The 10,113-nt window shown below is 45.2% G+C and overlaps 1 non-coding gene across 1 annotated transcript; it reads left to right on the top strand.

Annotated features, from left to right (window-relative positions):
- The first annotated feature begins 578 nt into the window (after positions 1-578).
- LOC145077477 (small nucleolar RNA R71) lies at positions 579-685 on the top strand. The gene has a single exon (XR_013693219.1). It is a non-coding gene; the product is annotated as a small nucleolar RNA R71 (small nucleolar RNA).
- The last annotated feature ends 9,428 nt before the right edge of the window (positions 686-10,113 follow it).

The raw sequence follows: 10,113 nt of genomic DNA on the forward strand, positions 1-10,113 counted from the left end.
CTGTGGCATCATGTCTCTTTTCCGAAGCCTCCATAAACTTCATCAAAATGGTCTCTAGGTCGGGTTTCTTCTCGATTGGTGGCTGCTCCTTTTGGTAAAAGCCTCGACCTGTCTGCCTATACTTCTCTTCTTTTTGCTTTTTATACTCTTCATATGGCAGCCACTCCTTCTTTGGTTTCCTCCAGTCGTCATCAAACTTATCCCCACTAGAGTAGCACACTTGAGCTATTCTGTTCCCAAACTCATCCATATTGCAGTCCTTGGTCAAGTGTGGACCACTGCATCGCTCGCACCCCACTCTTATAGCATGTATCGACTGGTCCATTTGTGTTATCCAGCGATCCATGTTATTTAGCATGGCCATGACAGCTGCAATGTCTTCAGTTTGGGCCCCTCCACCGCCTTTACTTCCGTCTTGCCTCGGGTTATGGTATTTGCGGGAGTGTTTCGCGAATTCTTCGATGAGCTCCTTGACTTCCCTTGGATTTTTCTTTGTCAACGGTCCTTGAGAATCAAGGAGTTGTCTTGTCATTACATTGACCCCATCATAAAAGATTGACATCTCTTGCTGCACATTTAGGTCATGTTGAGGGCAATTTCTGAGTAAGCCCTTGTACCGCTCCCATGCTTTGTATAGTGACTCCCCCGGTTGTTGCTCAAAGTTGGCTATCGCCTTCTTGAGTTTGGCTATCTTGGATGGCGGGCAGAACTGGTCCAGGAATTGCTCACGCATTTGAGCCCAAGTGGTGATTGTACCTGGTGGGAGTGCTTTTAACCACTCCTTAGCAGCTCCTTTGAAAGTGATGGGAAGCATCCTAAGCAAGACTGTATTTCTGGTGACATTTGGGACATTGAAGTAATCCGCAATGTCGTTGACTTCGTCTAGATGCTTAAAAGCATCCTCATGATCCTTCCCGAAAAATGGGATGTCCTTCAGTGCTATCAATATGTGTCCCTTCAGCTCGAATGTGGCAGTGGCAGGAATTGCGGGTTGGACTAACCCAAGACCCATATCATCTCGTATCCGCTTTTTGTATGCTCCCATGGACATTTCTTCAATCGCTTCCATCTCGTTCCTTGGCTCGTTCTCGGGTTCACTTGTGTGTTCTTCAAATTTTGGCTCGGTATCGCTTTCGGACTCGGTTTGCACGGGTGTGTGATCCAAATGCTCAAGATTGCTCTTGTGCTTCGCTGATGAACTGGACTCTCCTGTCTTCTTTCCCGACTTCCTAGAAAAGGCTGACTTCAATTCTTGCAAGGGCGTCGTTTTCTTGTGAAGTGCAGATTCGGGGTCTTCCAGTGGTGGCACCAAGTGTGTGTTTGAGCTTCTGGTCATGAACTCCTGCAACTTGCTAAACTAAAACGTAAAACTGAACTAAAATAAGAAAAACTAACTACCAACTAAAAAAAAATTTAAAAATTTTGCCTGTCCACGTCGTGGACTCTGTGATTAACAAAAAAAAAATTATTTTGCTGAAAAATTAACTTTTTGTGGCTGTGACTCCACAAGAAGGATCGATTAATTTAATGCAAATAAATAAACTAAAAACTAAGCCGTTCCCCGGCAACGGCGCCAAAAACTTGATGTGCACAAAAGTACCCACTAATTTTAATATTTATAACCTAACAAACTTAACTATCTATGCACTTATAGGCAGTGTACCTAGTCAGATTACAGTATAGCTTGGGTAAGTCGGGTGTCGATCACAGGGAACGGTGTTCTAATTAATTTACTTACTATTAAATTAACCTAATTTATTAACAAATTTAATAAAGGGTTTTATCTGATTTTACAAGATCAGATGAACTTAAATCAAATTCAATAAATAAAAACACACTCTTGTTTAGTTTGAATCCACTTCTCCCTTATAGCTAGCTAACAATTACGGATTACTAAGTTGGTTTTCAGTTATATTTGTAATTTAGTTCTATCTTACCAATACTTAACTAGTTCATGTCAAACCATATATGTTCACACATAATTAAACACAGAACTAATTATAGATATAAATATGCTATGTAAGATTTGTTGTATAAACGCAATTATGATCACAATTTACGTTCTCTAGCACAGCTAAACTTTATTTATTCTAATTACTAACTAAGATTAGTCAATCCTAGCTCTAACAATTCAATATTCACTAAATTATTAGGTAAACAGATTCATGCAGTTTAATGGTCACTAAGCTACACAGAACATGTAATTAAGCAATTAGATAAACAAATATTAACATGCTAGGTCATACAAATCAAACACAAGCAAATTTTCACCAACTAAGCTTAATCCATAATCATATAACTATTCATAAGTTCAAAGCTTCATCTAGCTAAACAAGAGTAGCTAGATTCAGCTGCTCATCATAGTAATTAAACTAACACATCTAAAACTAATGAAAGACATGTTCTAAAAATAAACCTTTACTTCTTTTGGTGTTGAAAACCCTCTTCCAGAACCTTTCTTTCGTTCTTATTCGTCTCCTGGAACTCTTTTTCTTCTGCCAAAAGTCTTCCTTTTCGTAATAATCAGGAGAACTTATATAATACTTAAAAACTCGCGCCACGTCGTGGCCAGGTTTCGCCACGTCGTGGGCTTCAAGCAATCTGTATCCTTCAAGGAAATCCTCCGCGTCGCGATGCTTATCTTCTGGAACACCCGTGCCACGTCGTGGGCTTCATCGCCACGTCGTGAATTTAGCTCTTATCGTGAATTTATTATTTTCTTGTCTTCCAAGCCTCCCATGTTCCCCATTTTGTCACCTTTGGTCCCTTTCTTCGAAAATCCTTTGTATTGACTGAAAATAACAATTTAAACTCATAAGTATCATTATTCTAAACATATTATCAATTTATTAATAAAAATGTACTTAAATACTGCCTAAAAATAAGTGTAAATATGGCAATATCACGGACCAATCTCACAGTAGACCCGAAGTGCATGGCTGTTCTGTGATCGGATATGTTATGGCATGTTATGCGTGTATGGTATTTGTCGTTGGTATTTTGGGGATATCTCACTAAGCTTTCGGGCTTACAGTTGTGGTTTCATGTTTTTCAGGTTCTTTAGGAGATCGTGGCAAGGCAAAAGCGTGATCGTACCGCTCCTCATGATTTTGTAGTGTGTGATTCTGGGAACGCGTTAAATGTTTTGTATTGAAAACCCTTTTTGTAAAGAATTAATGGAATCGAGATGTTTTTGAAAAATTTAAAATTGGTTGTATTTTTCGGTCGTTACAAGTTGGTATCAGAGCCTTGGTTTGAGTGAATTGGAGAAACACTCGTGTGACTCCAGTCTCAAATCGAGGAGAGTTTTCAAAAGAGTATTTAAAAATGGTTTTCAAAATGAGTAAAGGAGGACGTGGAGGTACGATCAGCCAGAGCCAATAAGTAACCCCAAAATACCATGCATGTTATTTGTTTTTGAGCTTTGATAGAACAACATGCTAGTGTTAGGCTAGGTATCTTCAGGATTTCATGATATGTTGCCTGATTTGTGATGCCTGTAGCCTAGGGTCCCTTATGGGAGATTCTCAGTGTTTCTCTAGTGGTGAGGGTTGATCGTTGTTATGCATGTTCTCTAGGGTATTGTGGTAGTACTTCATACAAATGTGGGTAGGTGTGGAAGGTAGTATGGGCCCGTACTACTGAAAGCACAGGACCCATACGCGTATCAGGGAAACCATGATCTCTAGGGTGGGTTGAGAGAGAGTTGGATCCCAGGGTGTGGGAAGAGTCTGAGATTTTGTGTGGTGTTTCTTTTCAGTATGGAGATTCCGAGGCATGATGAGAGTGGATCCGGGTCAGGATCGGGAGCTGGAGAGAGAGTTCCGGGCGAATCGGTGCCGCCCGAGGTTATTGGTCAGATGAGCACGAGCGAGTTGGATGCGAGGATTCGTGAGATCCTGCGTGATGAGATTGCTGAGTTGTTCCGGGCTGAGTTGCCAGAGCTGTTTGGGTCGATTAAGACCGCCATGGTTGAGTATTTTGATGAGCGCTATGCGGCTCTCATTGAGACGGCTGCCGCGGCGGCTACAGCAGCTGTAGCAGCGGCAGGGGGAGGAGCTAGTCGGGGTTTTCAGTATCGGGACTTCGATAAGACGAAGCCTCCCACATTCGACGGAGTTCAGGACCCGATTGTTGCTATGAGGTGGTTGTCAGACGTGGAGGGGTGTTTCTTCACGTGTTCATGCCCTGCTGATCATAGGGTGAGGTGTGCTCTGAACCTGTTGAGGCTCGGGGCGAAGCATTGGTGGAGATTGACCACGGGGTCATATTCGGATGCGCAGAGGGATGCGGTTTCGTGGGATCAGTTCAGAGAAATGTTCAGCACCCGTTATGTTCCGCAAGTTGAGAGGGAAAGATTGGCTCAGGAGTTCCTTGAGTTGAAGCAGGATTCGGAGTCGGTGACTGAGATCACCAGGATGTTCACTGAGAGGGCGATGTTTTGCCCAGAGTTCGCTTCGGAGCAGGCCCAGATGTCCCGATACCTGAGCATGCTCAAGAGGGACATCAGACAGTTTGTGTCTGCGCAGAGGTGCGAGACCTTGTTGGAGTTGCAGGAGGCCGCTAGGCGGCGTGAGTTAGAGATTGAGTTGCAGATGCGTGAGTTGAGGCAGGCTCCGGTGCAGTCGCAGCCGGCGCCAAAACGGTCCAAGACCGTTGATGTTAGAGTGGGGGATTTGAGCAGCCACACATGTGGGAAGTGTGGGAAGGGTCACACCGGGGTTTGTAGGACCGGTGGTGCATGCTGCAAGTGCGGAAGGGATGGGCACTATGCGAGGGATTGTCGGCAGTCAGCGCCAGTTCGGGATTTGAGGATTTGCTATCATTGTCATCAGGTTGGACATTTGAGGGCCAACTGTCCACAGTTTGCTGCAGGATCGGTGCAGGCTCCAGCACCGGCCACTTTGAGGATCACGGGTGGAGGTCAGGGTGGAGCAGAGCCCCCGAGGGCTCAGGGTCGTGCTTATCAGCTTGCGGTAGAGGAGGTTAGAGCATTACCGGATGCAGCTGCGGGTATGTTTCCTTCTTGATATCTTGATATCTTGTGATTATTGTGGTGTAATGTTTATGAGCCGGTATTTTGTTTGGTTTTCGTTGTGATATTCGTCGTTTTGCAGGTTGGAGTTTTTGGTTATGGTTTGGGTTTTGGGTTTTCGTTTTGGTATCCGTTGTTCCCTGAGGGTTTGGTATGGTTCTAGTTTGGTGTTTGTGTTGTCATTGGTTATCTTTCGTGAGGGCTATTAGTGGAGATGCGGCATTGGGTTGAATGTCGGGTAGCATCTGCAGTCGTGGAGAGGATAATTGGAGATCGGATTCTTTTTTAGCGGATTGATCAGTGAGGAGATGTGTTTTGCTGAGGGTTGTTTATGATTGTGGGAAGCAGTCAGTGTGTACGTGTACTCTTTGTGTGGATTTTTCTGGAAGGTCGTTAATGGCGACCGGTGGTTGTTGGTCAGTGCTTTAAGTGGGGGAGAATCGGAGAATTCTCCGGGAGATCGATGAGTATTTGAGGGTGCTTAGCTGTTGGGATTCAGCAGTGTTCTGTCAGCCCAGAGTATAGGCTAATTGGAGCGAGTGTCGGGCATGCGGGGCGGGATACAGACCTAGGGCATAGTATTCTGTAGGGCCTGGGAGCAGGCCGGGATCAAGTATGTATGATGGAGTTAGAGTTCGGAACCCCTAGAGGGCTAGAACGGTATGCATGGGAGGAATTCCGAGGGGGGATAGCTCGGAATGTTGATTGATAGTTGAGCGGTCCGGATAGACTGAAGGCCGGAAGGCGTACCAGTCAGACCGAAGGCTCGGAGAATGGTCCAGCCAAACTGAAGGCACTGAGAGCGGTCCAGATTGGCTGAAGGTTCTGAGAGAGTGGTCCAGATGGGCTGAAGGCCTGGTGAGGTGGTCCAGTCATGCTAAAGGCTCTACAGGTATTGTTGGATCAGTTTGAGATTGCTGATGGTGTATGTTGCAGTGTGATTGCATTGGAAGGTCTGGCCCCGGGTAGTGATCTTGTTTAGTTGAGGTAGTGCATGGGCTTGAGAGTCCCTGCGAATAGAGTCAGAGTAAGTGTGTTGGATGGATAGCGGACACGCTAAGGGTGGTATAGCGTCGGGCGAGCACCGCGACACTTGTTGGAGTGGCATTATGGCCAAGTGGATTCCTTGGAAAAGGAAGTGAGAGAGGTGTGTAACTCCGAGAGGGAGTGCAAGTTCACGGAAGTGAAAGAGGCAGAGCAGAGTTATGATTAGAGTAATTCGAGTATGGTTTTGAGCAGCGTGTTTGCGGCAGTGGATTAGAAGCTCATCCGGTTTGGGATGTCTGCTGAGGTTGCGGAGGAATTCCGCAGATGTAGAGCCAAGAGACTCGGAGGGGATGCAGGGAGAGAGTCTTGGGCTCTCTGTGTGATTCTGATCAGGGTATTGGATATGTATTAGTGGTTCATCCTGGGGGATGTTGGAGGATATTATCAGTGTGTCAGGTTTTCCCAACCTGAGGGTGTTAGAGCTAGTTCAGCATATGTATGCGGTTGCAAGAGGGGAACTCGTGAGAGTTGCTCTGAGAGCGAGAATGGGTCTTTCCGTCGTCACAGAATGGATGGAGTGGGATTCGGATCGGGGATTCAATGGTTCATGGTTTTCTAACCTTTATGGGTCAGGTGATTGTTAAGATTTCGACCAGAGTTGCATCTTGGGTAATTCTCGGTTATTGAGAGTGAGGATCAGGGGTACAGCCGGTGCCCGACTCGAGATGGTGGTCAGGACACCGTAAGGAAAGAGAAAGTGTGTTTGAGTTTCGATGAGTATGCCTTGAGGGACTTAGCCCGGTTAAGACCAGGTGGCGCACTGTGGAAGTATCTTTGGGATTGAATTGTTGTAGGCTTCGAGGACGAAGCCTAATTTAAGTGGGGGTGAATTGTAACATCCCAAAATAGCAAGAGTAGAGTTGAAGGGCTAAAAGTGTAATTTTGGAAAGAGTGACTCGGCGGGTCCATGGATGGACTCGGCGAGTAGAGTCGCGACTTGGTCGCATGTTATGTAGCCGACTCGGCGAGTCAGCATGATGGACTCGGCGAGTAGGCGCTGAGTGGAGAAAACCCTAATTCTCGGGGTTGAGCCCTATATAAAGATCATTATGTTTTCCTCCTAGCCTCTTTGTTCCCCCTTAAGTTCCAGAAACCCTAAAATCGTGGAGAATCACCATTGTTGAGCAAATTGGAGCTTGAAGAGGTGGTTGTTGAAGAGATCTCAAAGAAGAAGAGGCTTGGATCAAAGGGCTTTGCAAGGATTCGGGAAAATCTTCTCCTGGAGCTTCCTTTTGAGGTATCTTTCCATTGTTTGAGCTGCTATTGTCTAGATTCTTCATTTTGGGGGTGTTGAGATCATATCCTTTGGATGTATTGGAAGTTTAGAGGCTAGATCTGAGGTTGCTACCTCAGATCTGGGATGGAGAAGAGTTAGAATGCATAAAAGTTCCTGTGTTGAGTGTTTGATGAAGCTATCTTATCCCAAACCTTAGCCCTAATGTGTAATATGCATAGATCTCTTTGGATTCACGTAAAGTTTGCCACTTTACGTGATGGATGAGTTGTAGGAGGCTAGATCTATGTTTTGGAGCAATTGCATGGCCTGGAATGCTTCTGATTGGATTCAGACCGGTGGTACTCGGCGAGTCACATGGGTGTACTCGACGAGTTGCTTGAATATGAGCTGGAACTCGACGAGTTGGAAGAACAACTCGGCGAGTTGGATGAGGATGGCCTGGCACTCGGAGAGTTGTATGAACAACTCGGCGAGTAGGTTGAAGATAGCCTTAGACTCGGCGAGTCTATTCTTGGGCTCGGCGAGTCTTGTCGAAGAGTCCCAATATTTTCTGGTCGAGTCGAGAATCGGCGAGTCAAGGGATGACTCGGTGAGTTGTATGCAAGTGGACTCAGAGTTGTTGAACTCGACGAGTCTCGGGGTGACTCGGTGAGTTAGGTCGCGGATTGAGTGAAGTTTTGATTATGGGAACTCGGCGAGTCATAGGGTTGACTCGGCGAGTAGGGTCAGTCAGGAGTTGACTTTGACCTTGTCCTTGACCAAGGGTTGACCAGTGGTTTCCAGGGGCATTTTGGTAATTGTTGATTGTTGTTTTGAGTTCAGTGCATTGGCGGTTGTCCAGTGGTAGAGATCGTATCAGTGATCGGAGCAGTTCGGGTTATCTGTTCAGTCGGCAGTTTCAAGGTGAGTTATCCTCACTATATCAACAGGGTCTAAGGTACCAAGGTCGGCCCTTATCGGATTGAGATCCGGGTAGTTGTTGTTATGTTGTTGCTATGATATGTTGCATCCTGAGAGTTAGGATGGTATATGTTAGAGACCTGTTTGAGATCGGTACCCTGAGAGATAGGGAGATGCTATGCTAGTGACCTGTTAGGTCGGTATCCTGATTAGGATGATGATATGCTATGTGATATGTTTTATCTGCTTGTTGACTGTGAATTGCTATATGATTGTATGTATATGTGCACATGGTTGTTCGCACTGGAGTTGGGTTGAGACGGGTCCTACTGCGTGCTGTAGGCCAAGATACCCAGGGCGGACCGGTTGTCCCGAAGGCCCAGCGAGCGGTCCGGATAGGCTGTAGGCCCCAAAAGGGCGGACCAGACGTACCGAAGGCTTGGAGAGTGGACCAGATAGACTGAAGGCCCGGTGCGGGCGGACCAGTCATACTGTAGACTCAGAGAGTGGACCAGGTGGATTGAAGGCCCGGTAGCGGGCGGACCAATCTCACAGTAGACCCGAAGTGCATGGTTGTTCTGTGATCGTATATGTTATGGCATGTTATGCGTGTATGGTATTTGTGGTTGGTATTTTGGGGATATCTCACTAAGCTTTCGGGCTTACAGTTGTGGTTTCATGTTTTTCAGGTTCTTCAGGAGATCGTGGCAAGGCGAAGGCGTGATCGTACCGCTCCTCATGATTTTGTAGTGTGTGATTCTAGGAACGCGTTAAATGTTTTGTATTGCAAACCCTTTTTGTAAAGAATTAATGGAATCGAGATGTTTTTGAAAAATTTAAAATTGGTTGTATTTTTCGGTCGTTACAATAAAAAATTACTAAAGTAACTAAATGTTTTTCAAATTCCCAATCTTAGTTACTTAGGAAAAAGTGAATTGATGCAATTCCATGAAATTACACTTTGTGCCCTTGCAAAGACGTTAGTGGAGCGTGTGTGGTTTACCGGCACACTAAATGGTTCTAATCAAAGGTAGCAAAGGGTGACTCAATGTTTGTCATAGTTCGATGGAGCGTGTGTGGTTTACCGGCACATCGAATAGGTGACTGTAACATGTGAGGGCACCATGTAAGTTTGTATGGTTATTTACACCCGCTTTATGATCCTCGGCATCCCAGTCACAAACAAGAGGGGCATATCGAGATTTAAACATGCCATTGAAAGTTCAATGTATCTCAAAGGATCTAGGAGTTTTCATAGATTTAAAACTTAAATTTCTTTTCGTTTTTCATGCTGAAAATTAGTGAATCGTCATTCACTTACCTTCAAATATTTTGCAATTAGGGTTACGACATCCCTCTCCCGAGTTGTAGAATATTGTGTTGGGTCCTAGCCTTAGTATCTCATTTGGGTGATTTACTAAGGACTCAATCAATCAACTAACTTGAATTCATTTTCTCCCGTTTTGTAGATGTCAAAGTTCGACAACTATGGTCTTCTCAAATCCCGTGGAACAAGCATTCCACATGAAGATGATATTCCACGATTCGATCGAGGAACAAGAGATCATGCTTCACTTCCTCCTCCTCCTCCAATTATTCTCCCTAACCCACAAGTTCAAAGGCTTGAAAAGTTCAAGACCACTCAAGCCCTTTTGGCAAGTAAACATAAAGAAGGAAAGTCGGTGTGTGCACACGTCCTAGGGATGAAGTCACACATTGATAGGTTAAGAATGTTGGGATCCGTTGTCTGTGAGGAAATGGCTGTTGATTGGGTTCTTCAGTGACTTCCTAACTCGTATAGTGAGTTCGTAAGAGAGTACTATACGATAAACTGCGACGTGACCCTTATAGATCACACCCATATGCTTATTGCTGCTGAATCAGCAATGGTTTG

This window comes from Lactuca serriola, chromosome 9, assembly GCF_051521515.1.
Source record: "Lactuca serriola cultivar US96UC23 chromosome 9, Lser_US96UC23_V15, whole genome shotgun sequence".
NCBI lineage: Eukaryota > Viridiplantae > Streptophyta > Magnoliopsida > Asterales > Asteraceae > Lactuca > Lactuca serriola.